The 10366-nt window shown below is 41.3% G+C and overlaps 1 protein-coding gene across 13 annotated transcripts in view; it reads right to left on the reverse strand.

Moving 5' to 3' along the window:
- Tasp1 (taspase 1) overlaps nt 1-6168 on the reverse strand; it is a 231619-nt gene extending 225451 nt beyond the window's left edge. For 8 of the 13 annotated variants that reach the window (XR_010064632.1, XR_010064631.1, XM_063283793.1 and 5 more), the window contains exon 1: nt 5847-6102. The gene's annotated coding sequence lies outside the window, so the exon portion shown is untranslated. Of the gene's footprint in view, nt 1-5846 lie in introns of all 13 variants that reach the window. The other 5 variants (XM_039105021.2, XM_039105020.1, XM_039105026.2 and 2 more) reach the window with 5 other exon arrangements.
- Between the last annotated feature and the right edge of the window lie 4198 nt (nt 6169-10366).

Raw genomic sequence — 10366 nt, forward strand, 5'->3', positions numbered from 1 at the left:
GAACTCTAAGCACTAGTTAATGAGCTAAGTCCAAGATCCAATATAGGAGATCCCACTTTAAAAATGCTGTAATGTAAAAAAATAAATAAATCTGTTTTTCCTCCTGGCCACTTAGTTCCCAAAATAACAACTCTAAGACTAACACATGGCCACAGCTTTGGTTCATTCCCTGACTAGCTTGTCAATTATTTAACCCATTCAAACCATTCTAAGTCTACCCCTACTTCCCTCTCCTGACCCACTTCTTCCTTAGTGTCTCCTCAGCATCTCAGTAGACTCTCCACATCTCTCCTGGGTCTCCTTTTATTCTCCCACTATTTCCCAGAATCCTCCCCTGCCAGTCTCACACCTTCTATTTCCTGCCTCAGCCCAGAGGGTGTTTTATTGACAGGTGTTGCTTATAAGAGACTCCCCCTACACTGTAACAAAGGAAATGCCATATTCTGGATTTACATTGATTCCTAAGTGACATTTTAATAATCCTACCTCAGAAAAGAATATAGGTAAAGCATGGTCAAAGACTCCTAAAGGAGCTATTTCTATTTCACCTTCCTGAATCATGAATTTATGGAAAATATAGGTAGGTGAATAAGAAAAGAAAGCATCGCGGTATTTGATTTCTGCCAATCAGACAGGGTAGGGGCATGACATTAGATTAACACTAAATACCCTGCAATATGTCTGTCTTACTTGTCACTGTTATTACTAATCATTACTTGAAACTTGCTGCACACTTACACCAAACGTTAGCTCAGGGAAAATCTCGATTGCTTCAGCTGAATTCTGAAGCAACACCCAAAATGAAATGTTCTCAATGAACAGGCATGCACAAGTACTAAAGTTCTACGCAATGAGAATTAAGTACATTGGACTGCTAAGCTTGCATATCTAAGGCCCATGATTTGACCTAGCCCCACTAAAAATCACAAACTATTTTAAATACCTTAAAGAATTCTATAGCTCATTTCATACTGTCTTCATTTCTGAATAATGTATTTAAATATGAACATTTCACAACTTCTTACCAGTAATAATATTAAAATTCATTGTGATTATTATTTCTCAGCACTAGCAACTTTCTCATTCTCTGCAAAATCTTCTGAGAGAATTAATGAGTACACAGGTGCTGAAAAGACAGCTGAGTGGTACATTGTGAGTGCCTGTGCCTAACAGGTACAACCTCCTAGAATGGATATACAAAGCAAGATGGCTCAGCCAATTAAAAAGCATTTGTCATGGAAGCCTGGTGACTTGAGTTCCAAACTCAGAGAACCAACTCCCAAAAGTTGGCTCTTACCTCCACACATGTGCTATGGCACGGACACACACAATGGTTTTAAGTTTGCTTGTTTTATTAAAAAGGATTAGGAGTGTTATCATATGCCCCAAGCTGGACATGGTAGCACATGTCTATAATCCTAGCACTTGAGAAACTAGGGAAGAATGAAGAATCAATGCTAGCCTTGGCTGTACACAGTGACTGTCTCAAAACCAAAACAACAACAACAAAGAGTATTAGAGTATATAGCAAATTCTACTAACAGCGATACATCCTGAAAACTAAAATCATTTACAAACATACTTCATCTGAACAAGGTTGCCTAAGATACAAGTTCTTGCTTCCCATAAACTATACTTCTTAATCTCCTACTTACACTCCTTGACTGACTCCCTGCTCTTCATGGCAAGCGTGCCAACCTACAGTGCTTCTTCGTGAGGCCTCTAGGCCTCTTTTCAACATCTCCAGAACTGTCCTTTCTGCCAATCTTTCAAAAACAATCCTCTTAGCAAATCACATGATTTTTTTTTAGCTTTTTTATGTTCTGACTTGAAATAAAATTATAGCTAGAGTGAAATAAAATTATAACTTGGAGTTCAGTCTTGGTGTTCCTTACTGACTTACAAAAATGAGTTCATTTTCTCACTAAAGCCTAGGTCTTTGCACATTATTTTTCATAACTATATAATCCTCTTCTAACACACCTCACAGTCATTTCAGACTGCACCAAAATCCTATCGGTTTCTTCCTCAAGTAATTAACTTCTTTTTCCTCTACCCCTGTTTAGCCCAAATACCTCTTAGCATAAACATTACGCAGCATCTGCACTTTTCTTCATGAATACAAGCTATCATAGAGCAGCCATTTACAAAAGACTGCTACAGTAAATCTCACAAAGGACAATACTGAGCAAAACAAGTCAGAAACAGACAATAAACAAGAGGAAACACAATCTGAACATCCAATATTGAAGAATATTCAAAAAAGAGTAAAGTTTATAACTAACACTACGCTAGTACCCAAAGCTGACTGTAGCTGTTTTGAAAGAAATCTTTAAGTAGGGAAAACCTGGAAATACACAATACTGTAAATACCACGTTTGCAGCTACTGTATATTCGAACTATAGGTTATACAAACACAAGTTAACAGCATCATAGACACACCTTAAGGAGAACTGAGAAATCCTGGTCTCTAATACCTTCACGTTTGAACTTGTTTTATTGAGTAGTGTCCATTGAAGAGACTTTTTTATCTGATCATTTCTGAGACCAAGATGAATGCTAATTCACTAATCATCAAAACCAAAAGGGAAACTCAAAACATTATTTCTTTTTTACTTCAGGGATTTTCTGGGTACTAATTTAGCATCTAAACTTTGACCTTGGGCCTCTCAAATCTGTATGTGTATATACATACTTTTTTCCTAGCACATGTCATAATAATTGTTTTTAATTAAACAATTTAGAAAAGTATCATATGTCCTATTTAATGTTTCCAAAACAGTGTAGGAAGAAGATCATCAAGCAATCATCTATCTCACAACAAAATATTTCTGTACTGGAGAAACCTAGCCCCAAGCTACTGCCATTGGTAATACAGTCATGCTGTTCTGGAGCCACAGGACCGGAATCCTTAAGGAGGGCACTGCGGAGGATCACTGCACACTCAGGCCAGCTTGGCATCCATACTGGGTTTCAGCCCACCCAGGGATACAAGGTGAAAAGCTATCCCATTTTAGAAAATGAACCAGAATTTTGTGGGTTTGGTATCATGACATTGAGGGTTTCATGCTTCATTAAAAGAGTTCCAGAACAAATGTATATTCATCTTTGATCTGTAATTCTACTCCTAGAAACACTTTCTACCTAAATTTTAAATACAGAAAAAGCTTAGTCTTTCTTTGGTCGATTTGGGTTGCTGGTTATGAATTGTTTTGTTTTGCTTCATTTTGTGAGACAGGGTCTCATGTAGCCCAGGCCGACCTCAAACTCCTGATCATCCTCCCCCCATTTCCCAAGTTCTAGGCCTGCCAGCATGTGCTAGCACTCCTGGCTAGTGTTACATCTTTTATGCTATGCCTAATATAGAATACAGAATTTTAAACACATGTGCCACCTAAGAATTCAACAGAAAGTAATGGGTTATACAGTAACATTATTTACGGTCAATTGATTTTCAAGATGGATGCCTAAGGGGAGGGCGTGGAGGGGCAGAGGACATACTCCTTTAATCCCAGCACCCAGGAGGCAGAGGCAGGCAGATCTCTGTGAGGGAGTTCCAGGACAGCCAAGACTACATGGAGAAACCCTAACCTGAAAAACAAAAACAAAGATAAACAAAACAAAACAAGATGGATGCCCAGGCCAGTGGGGGGGGGGGGTGTCAACAAAGGTGGTTCAAATTAGAGAAGGCAAAGTAAAGCCATACTCTTCCCTGCTCCTACACTGAATCCAGTACATCAAAACTGTAAAATCTCTTAGAGTAACCCAAAATTATACATGGATAAATATTTCTGACTCAATTTGGCAATCTTGTTGTTGTTGTTGTTATTGTTGTGGGGTGGTAGTTGTTTGCTTGATGGCTTGCCAGTTGAGTTTTTGGAGACAGGGTCTATTTGAGATAAAAATCCCTGTATTAGGTGGCTCCCGCTATCCTGGAAACTGCTCAGAGATCCACTTTCTTCTGCCTTCTGAGTTCTGAGATTTAAGGCATGTGCCACTACACCCAGCTTCACAAATGGTTTCTTAAGTCAAAAGTTTGAGACAAGACTGGTCTACAGAGTGAATTTCCAGGCCATAGTAAGACCCATCTCAAAAAAGACACCTAGGGGCTGGAGAGATGGCTTAGTAATTAGGAGCACTCACTGGCTACTCTAGATTCCCAGCACCCACGTGGCAGATCACAGTCATCTTTTAAGTCCTATCCCAGGGGAGCTGATGCCATCTCCTGGCCTCTGATGTTAACAGGCAGGATCATGGTACATAGACGTATATGCAGGCAAAACATGAATCCACATAAAATACATTTTAAAATATCTACTCAAACTTAAATATTTCTCCAAAACTATATAATGACTGATAAGGACAAAGAAAGATGTTTAAGATTATTGACCATATTATTTGTCTAGTACCACTATAAGATGCATATAATCAAAACAGGAGTAGAGATGAAGACCTTCCTAACTTGTGGGATTCAATGTGCTGTAGTCATTCTGGAAAGTATATGCTCAGTGCTCCAAACCTAAATGTTCCACTTCTAAGTACATAATAATAATAATATATATATATATACAAACTAAAACAAATATCCACAAAAAAGTCACAAATATGATGTGTGCAGAATTACTCCAAAAACCCTAAAGGACAAAACAATCCAACGCTACAATTGCATAGCCATAAAAATGAATGGATGAGGTATCTCCATTAGTAGTAAGATGCTTACCCAGCCTGTGTACAGTCCATCCCCAGAATTACCCAGGGGAAAATAAATAAATACAAAGGAATGAGATATTGTTACATAGCCATGGACAAATCTTGAAAATAAGTTAACTGAAAGAAGCTAGATACAAAAGGACAACTGTTACATGGTTCCATTTGCCTAAAATGTACAAAACAGAAAGATATACATTAAACCACGGATCAGAAGCTGGACAGAAGCTGAAGGAGGGGTAACTGTTTTGGGCACAAGTTTCTGGAGAAAGTGATTTTAAAAAAGGGTCTGGAACTAGACAGCAATGACATATATATAACTTTTGAACACTTAAAAGGAGAGAGGGGGAGAAAGAAGCTTACAATTTAAAAGGGTTTGGTACTGCGCTGATTACAACAGCCAGGGCTGGAAAGACAGCTCGGCTGGAAAGACAGCTCGGCAGTAAAGAGTACATGCTTCTCTTGCAGAGGACCGAAGTCCGTTCCTAGCACCACACACTGACTTATATCATCCATCCTTGATTCTAGTTCCATATGCCCTCTACTGGCCTGCACAGATATGCACGTGGTATACAGACATAATGCAAGCACTCATACACATAAACTAAAGTAACCCTTAAAAAAGCATAATCAATCTATCCGAGCAATGAATGTAATATACACAAAACTGCAATTTTTAGTTTTAACCACATTATACACGTACATTTGTAGGTGATATCTTAAAGCACCTAAGAAATTATAAAGAACAAAACCCTCTGTGGCGTCAACTATGTTAATCTCTATTTCTACAATTTCCAAACATTTTCTAATAACCACTGCTCTGTTTCTAATAACCAAACGCCCGAGTGTGTAAGTTAAACTTTCTTAGCTTGTTATTCAAAGAAAGATCTTACTCCCATGGCCCCAAATAAACCTTCCCTTCCTCTCTCCTCAGCATAATTAACTTGAAGTCGGAGGTATCACTATGTCCTCTACTTCAAAACACCTCCAGTTGCTTCATCTACTCAGTCCTAGCCTCCTCTGCCTCTACATTGGATGCTAATGTCCACCGGGACTTAACCCGGCCTCTAATACACTCAGGGAAGCTCTGACCCCACCGCGACAATTCTCTGTGACACATCCCGGAGCCGCTGCGGACCTGGGGGGCGGGAGTTCCCTGTAGCCTGGGACTGAACAGCGCGCGAAGCGCTACGAGAACTCCACAGCCAAGGAAACTGGCGGGCCCACGCGTGACCGCGATTCAGGACCCGGGAATCCGTGGACCCCTGCGCCCGGCTAGGCAGGCGGCGCCATACGCGCCGTCCCGTGCGGTGAGGAGAGGACGCCACGCGGGCCTGCGGGACCATACGGAGACCGAGGCTAGGCAGCGGCGACGCGGACAGCGTGAGAACGAGGGACACTCACCCGCGTCAGCGCAGAGCACTCATTACACAGGAAGTAGTCGCTCGCCCGTTGCCAGGGTGAGGAAGCGGGAGTGGCGTAAAGCCTTTTCATTGGTTGACGTGCACAAGTGGCCGGAAGTAGACGCCCCGCGAGGCTGTGCCTTAGTCGCCTAGGCTGTAGCCGCTCGTTAAGTGTCAGAGCGGTGTCACATGGCGCTATCTCTGGCCTCTGATATTTAGAGATTTATTTGTTGGTATATTAGAGGTTTGTTTGTTGTGATAGCTGTGCAGTCACCGTTACCCACCTTGTTTTTACTGTGCTCGGTAATTAGCTTTCAGGATATGTCTACCTCTTAACCCACGTGGTTGGCTAACTAGCGCTGTGGCAAGTTATGAAAATAGTAGCCATCATTGCTGAAGAACCCTTCCCTCATCCTTGTAGTCTTGATTCCGATAGAAAACTAGGATCCAACATAGGTTGTGTATAGTGGGAGTCAGCCGTACCCTAGAAAAAGGAAAATGTGGTTAGCTTTTAACTGTCCAAGGTCAAAGACCAGTAGCAATCTCATAAAGTTTCCTTATAACTAGTATCATAAACCGTTTGACAACCTGTTTGGAGGGAGTAGATACTGGAAAGAACAGTGCAGGTTAAGTATCAGTCATCTGAAATACTTGGGCTGAGAAGTATTTGGGATTTTTTTTTTCTTCTAATTCTGAAATTGCTTATACATAAGTCCTGGGTGGTAGGTTGTTTCTCCGCCGGTGAAATGAGCCAATTTAAGCCACATTAGATTATATTAAAGGCAGAATGTGGGAAGCTGCTTTGGGGGGGGGGGGTGTCACTGACCCCAAGGATTGAAGCCAATGGAGCCATAGAGGTGGGAAAAGAGAAGGAGAGCAAGAGACCAAAATATCTGGATTATAGAGGGAAGAGCCTCTGGGGGAAAGGGCAGTTCAGCCCCCGGGCTGGAAAGTTCAGGGTTGGGACTGAGGGATGTTGGGAGAACCTGGAGATCAAGTCTGCTTTGGTATGTAAAACATGTGCCTCAGTCCCTTGTCCCTGGTCCAAAACCAAGCACTGGGAATAGGACTTCAGTTGCAAAATTACTCAGTTGTATTTCATGCAGACCTTATACACAGAGCCGGTAGGTAATTTTGTAACTCATTTTTTAAAATAGTTGTATGCATAGTGTGAGAGCAGTTAAAGTTTGGGACTTTTAAATTAGAGGTGTTTCAGCATGTATTTTTTTTCCTGTGAGGTCTCAGATCAACAGTGTAGGATCACCTAAGCCCTTACTTAAGAATGCAAATTCTTAAGAATCCACCTAAGTCAACCTTCGTTGTTGTCTTGTTTTGTCTTGTTGGGTTTTTGTTTTGTTGTGTTTGTTTGTTTTCCAAGACAAGGTTTCTCTGCAACAGCCCTAGCTGTCCTGGAACTCACTTTGTAGACCAGGCTGGCCTCAAACTCAGAGATCGCCTATCTCTCTGCCTCCCACACGCTGGCTGGGATTAAAGCCATGCTGGTCTTGAAACAAGCCCTTTGGGTGACAGTGATGCAACCAAAGCATTACCAGACTGAAGAACATCTTGACTTAATCTTAGAGGAGGACCAGAAGGATGATAAACCCAACACCCACCCCCAAGAGGAGAGCAACCAATAATGGGGGATTTAGAGTGATCAAGAACTAGGTGCAAGAGGCAGTTTGAAGCTGAGGAGTTTTTTGATTTTTATCCTGACGTTTCTAGATTAAAATACATGAATTGGGAAAAAAAACCTTCAACTGCTAGTAATCCCAAATATATAAGTAATAATTCTTGTTTTATCCAGGACATCTTCCTAATATTTTCTTTTATAGGTGAAAATTAAGAGTCAGTTGTGATATTTATCTATTTAAGCAGCACATTAGATTTGAAATCGAATGTAAAGAGTGGTAAGGAAAAAAAAACTTCCTAAAAAAAAACCTTAATGGTTAAGTTAGTGAATGGTAGCAATAAAGTAGAAATTAACAGCAAGTATCTGGAAACAGAACATTCAGTGTTTCTATCCCTGTTCTAACATTTAACTATCACATTAAATGATTTGCTTCATCCTATTATTTAATTTCTACATTTGTAAAATGAGGATTAAAAATTGTTGTGTGAAATAAATAAATATATGAGTATTACTTTTAAAAGTATCAGGATAAACCAGATGTGGTGGCATATGCCATTAATCCCAATTCTCAGAGGTAAAGGCAGTTGGATTTCTGTGAGTTTGAGGACAGCCTGGTCTACAAAGTGAGTCCCAGAACAATCATCATCATCATCATCACCATCATCATCATCACCATCATCATCATCACCATCAAATATTAAGTATCAACCCCATAGTAGTCTATAAATACTCATTGGTTTTTTTTTCTTTGTTTTTGAGACAGTCTAACAGTGTAGCTAAAGGTCCTTCCAAGAATACTCCTCCCTCACATGATGCTGGTTTGATAAATGTAATAAATTTTAAAGAGGCTTTTTTTACACTTACATAGTTTGTGTTCACCCGTGCCTGCCCAAGCTCACAGTAAAGGACTAGATACTTGGTTTATGTACACTCAAGGAGACTGACCCCTTGACCTCTAAGAAAGCAGGATTTCACTCTTCCCTCTCCTCTCTCACTCCTGTTAGCTGCCAAGAGATCTCAGCTTTCTTCTGCCCTGGTGTTTTCTCTTTCAAATGCCAATAAATTGTCTTTAAGGCAGGCTGTGCTTTTTTTTTTTTTTTTTATTAACTTGAGTATTTCTTATATACATTTCAAGTGTTATTCCCTTTCCCGGTTTCCGGGCAAACATCCCCCTCCCCCCTCCCCTTCCTTATGGGTGTTCCCCTCCCAACCCTCCCCCCATTGCCGCCCTCCCCCCATAGTCTAGTTCACTGGGGGTTCAGTCTTAGCAGGACCCAGGGCTTCCCCTTCCACTGGTGCTCTTACTAGGATATTCATTGCTACCTATGAGGTCAGAGTCCAGGGTCAGTCCATGTATAGTCTTTAGGTAGTGGCTTAGTCCCTGGAAGCTCTGGTTGCTTGGCATTGTTGTACTTTTGGGGTCTGGAGCCCCTTCAAGCTCTTCCAGTTCTTTCTCTGATTCCTTCAACAGGGGACCTATTCTCAGTTCAGTGGTTTGCTGCTGGCATTCGCCTCTGTATTTGCTGTATTCTGGCTGTGTCTCTCAGGAGCGATCTACATCCGGCTCCTGTCGGTCTGCACTTCTTTGCTTCATCCATCTTGTCTAATTGGGTGGCTGTATATGTATGGGCCACATGTGGGGCAGGCTCTGAAGGCAGGCTGTGCTTTTAATCCCAGCACTTAATCCCAGGGAGGCAGAGCCAAACTGATCTCTGAGTTCGTCAATCAAAACTACATAGTAAGACCCTGCCTCAAAAATAAAAAAGATATCTAAAGTTGTCCTTGTATTTCCTTCTGAGTCCACCTTTTTTTCCTCAGTGTTTTGGTCTCAATGTATGAGAGCAGTGTCCCTGGAAAAGTGGCACTGTATCCCCTGGTGACACTGCGGGAACTCCATTGCCCTTTCACTCTCTGACTGTGCCTAACCACCTGCATCCTGGTAAATGCACTCTCAGTAGGGATGAAGGATGATCTGAATTGCATCCTGGGTAAACGGGCTCTCAGTAGGGATAAAGGATGTTCCGAATTTATCTACTCAAGAGGTAGACGTGTAACTCTCACTAATCCATTGCTGCTTCTTAGAACTGGAATCTTTGCTCAGGATAATGCAAGTACAAACAGCTGCTGAGATTTAGGTCAGCTCCCAGACTCCCTGCTGCAGCCCCAGGCTTCCCTTCTCAGGTTTGTTTCTTTGCTCTTTCTTTCTATTACGTAAACTTCTTCTGCCAGCCTCCCAATCCTTCCATATACTTTCACACCACCAGCAAGACAAAGACTAAAGTACATAGGTTGACTCACTTTCAAGCCCTGATGACAATACATTTTCCTTGGGAATCTGACCAAGACTAGTGGAATTAAAAGTGGTCGAGCTGCCATCTGCTTCACCCTGCTGTGTGTATGTATGTATGTATGTATGTATGTATGTATGTATGTATGTATGTATGTATGCTGTGTCTCTGACCAGCTCTGTCACCATTCCTCATCCACCGGACTATCTGCATGTGTTTCCTGAGCAATGTACCAGTTTGTGGTTTACCTTACCATCTTTCTCTGAATTCTCGAAATGTCACTTTTTACTACAATTCATGAGCAGTGCCCCACCAGCTTCTCTCATAAAATGAG

This window comes from Rattus norvegicus, chromosome 3, assembly GCF_036323735.1.
Source record: "Rattus norvegicus strain BN/NHsdMcwi chromosome 3, GRCr8, whole genome shotgun sequence".
In the NCBI taxonomy this organism is placed as follows: Eukaryota; Metazoa; Chordata; class Mammalia; order Rodentia; family Muridae; genus Rattus; species Rattus norvegicus.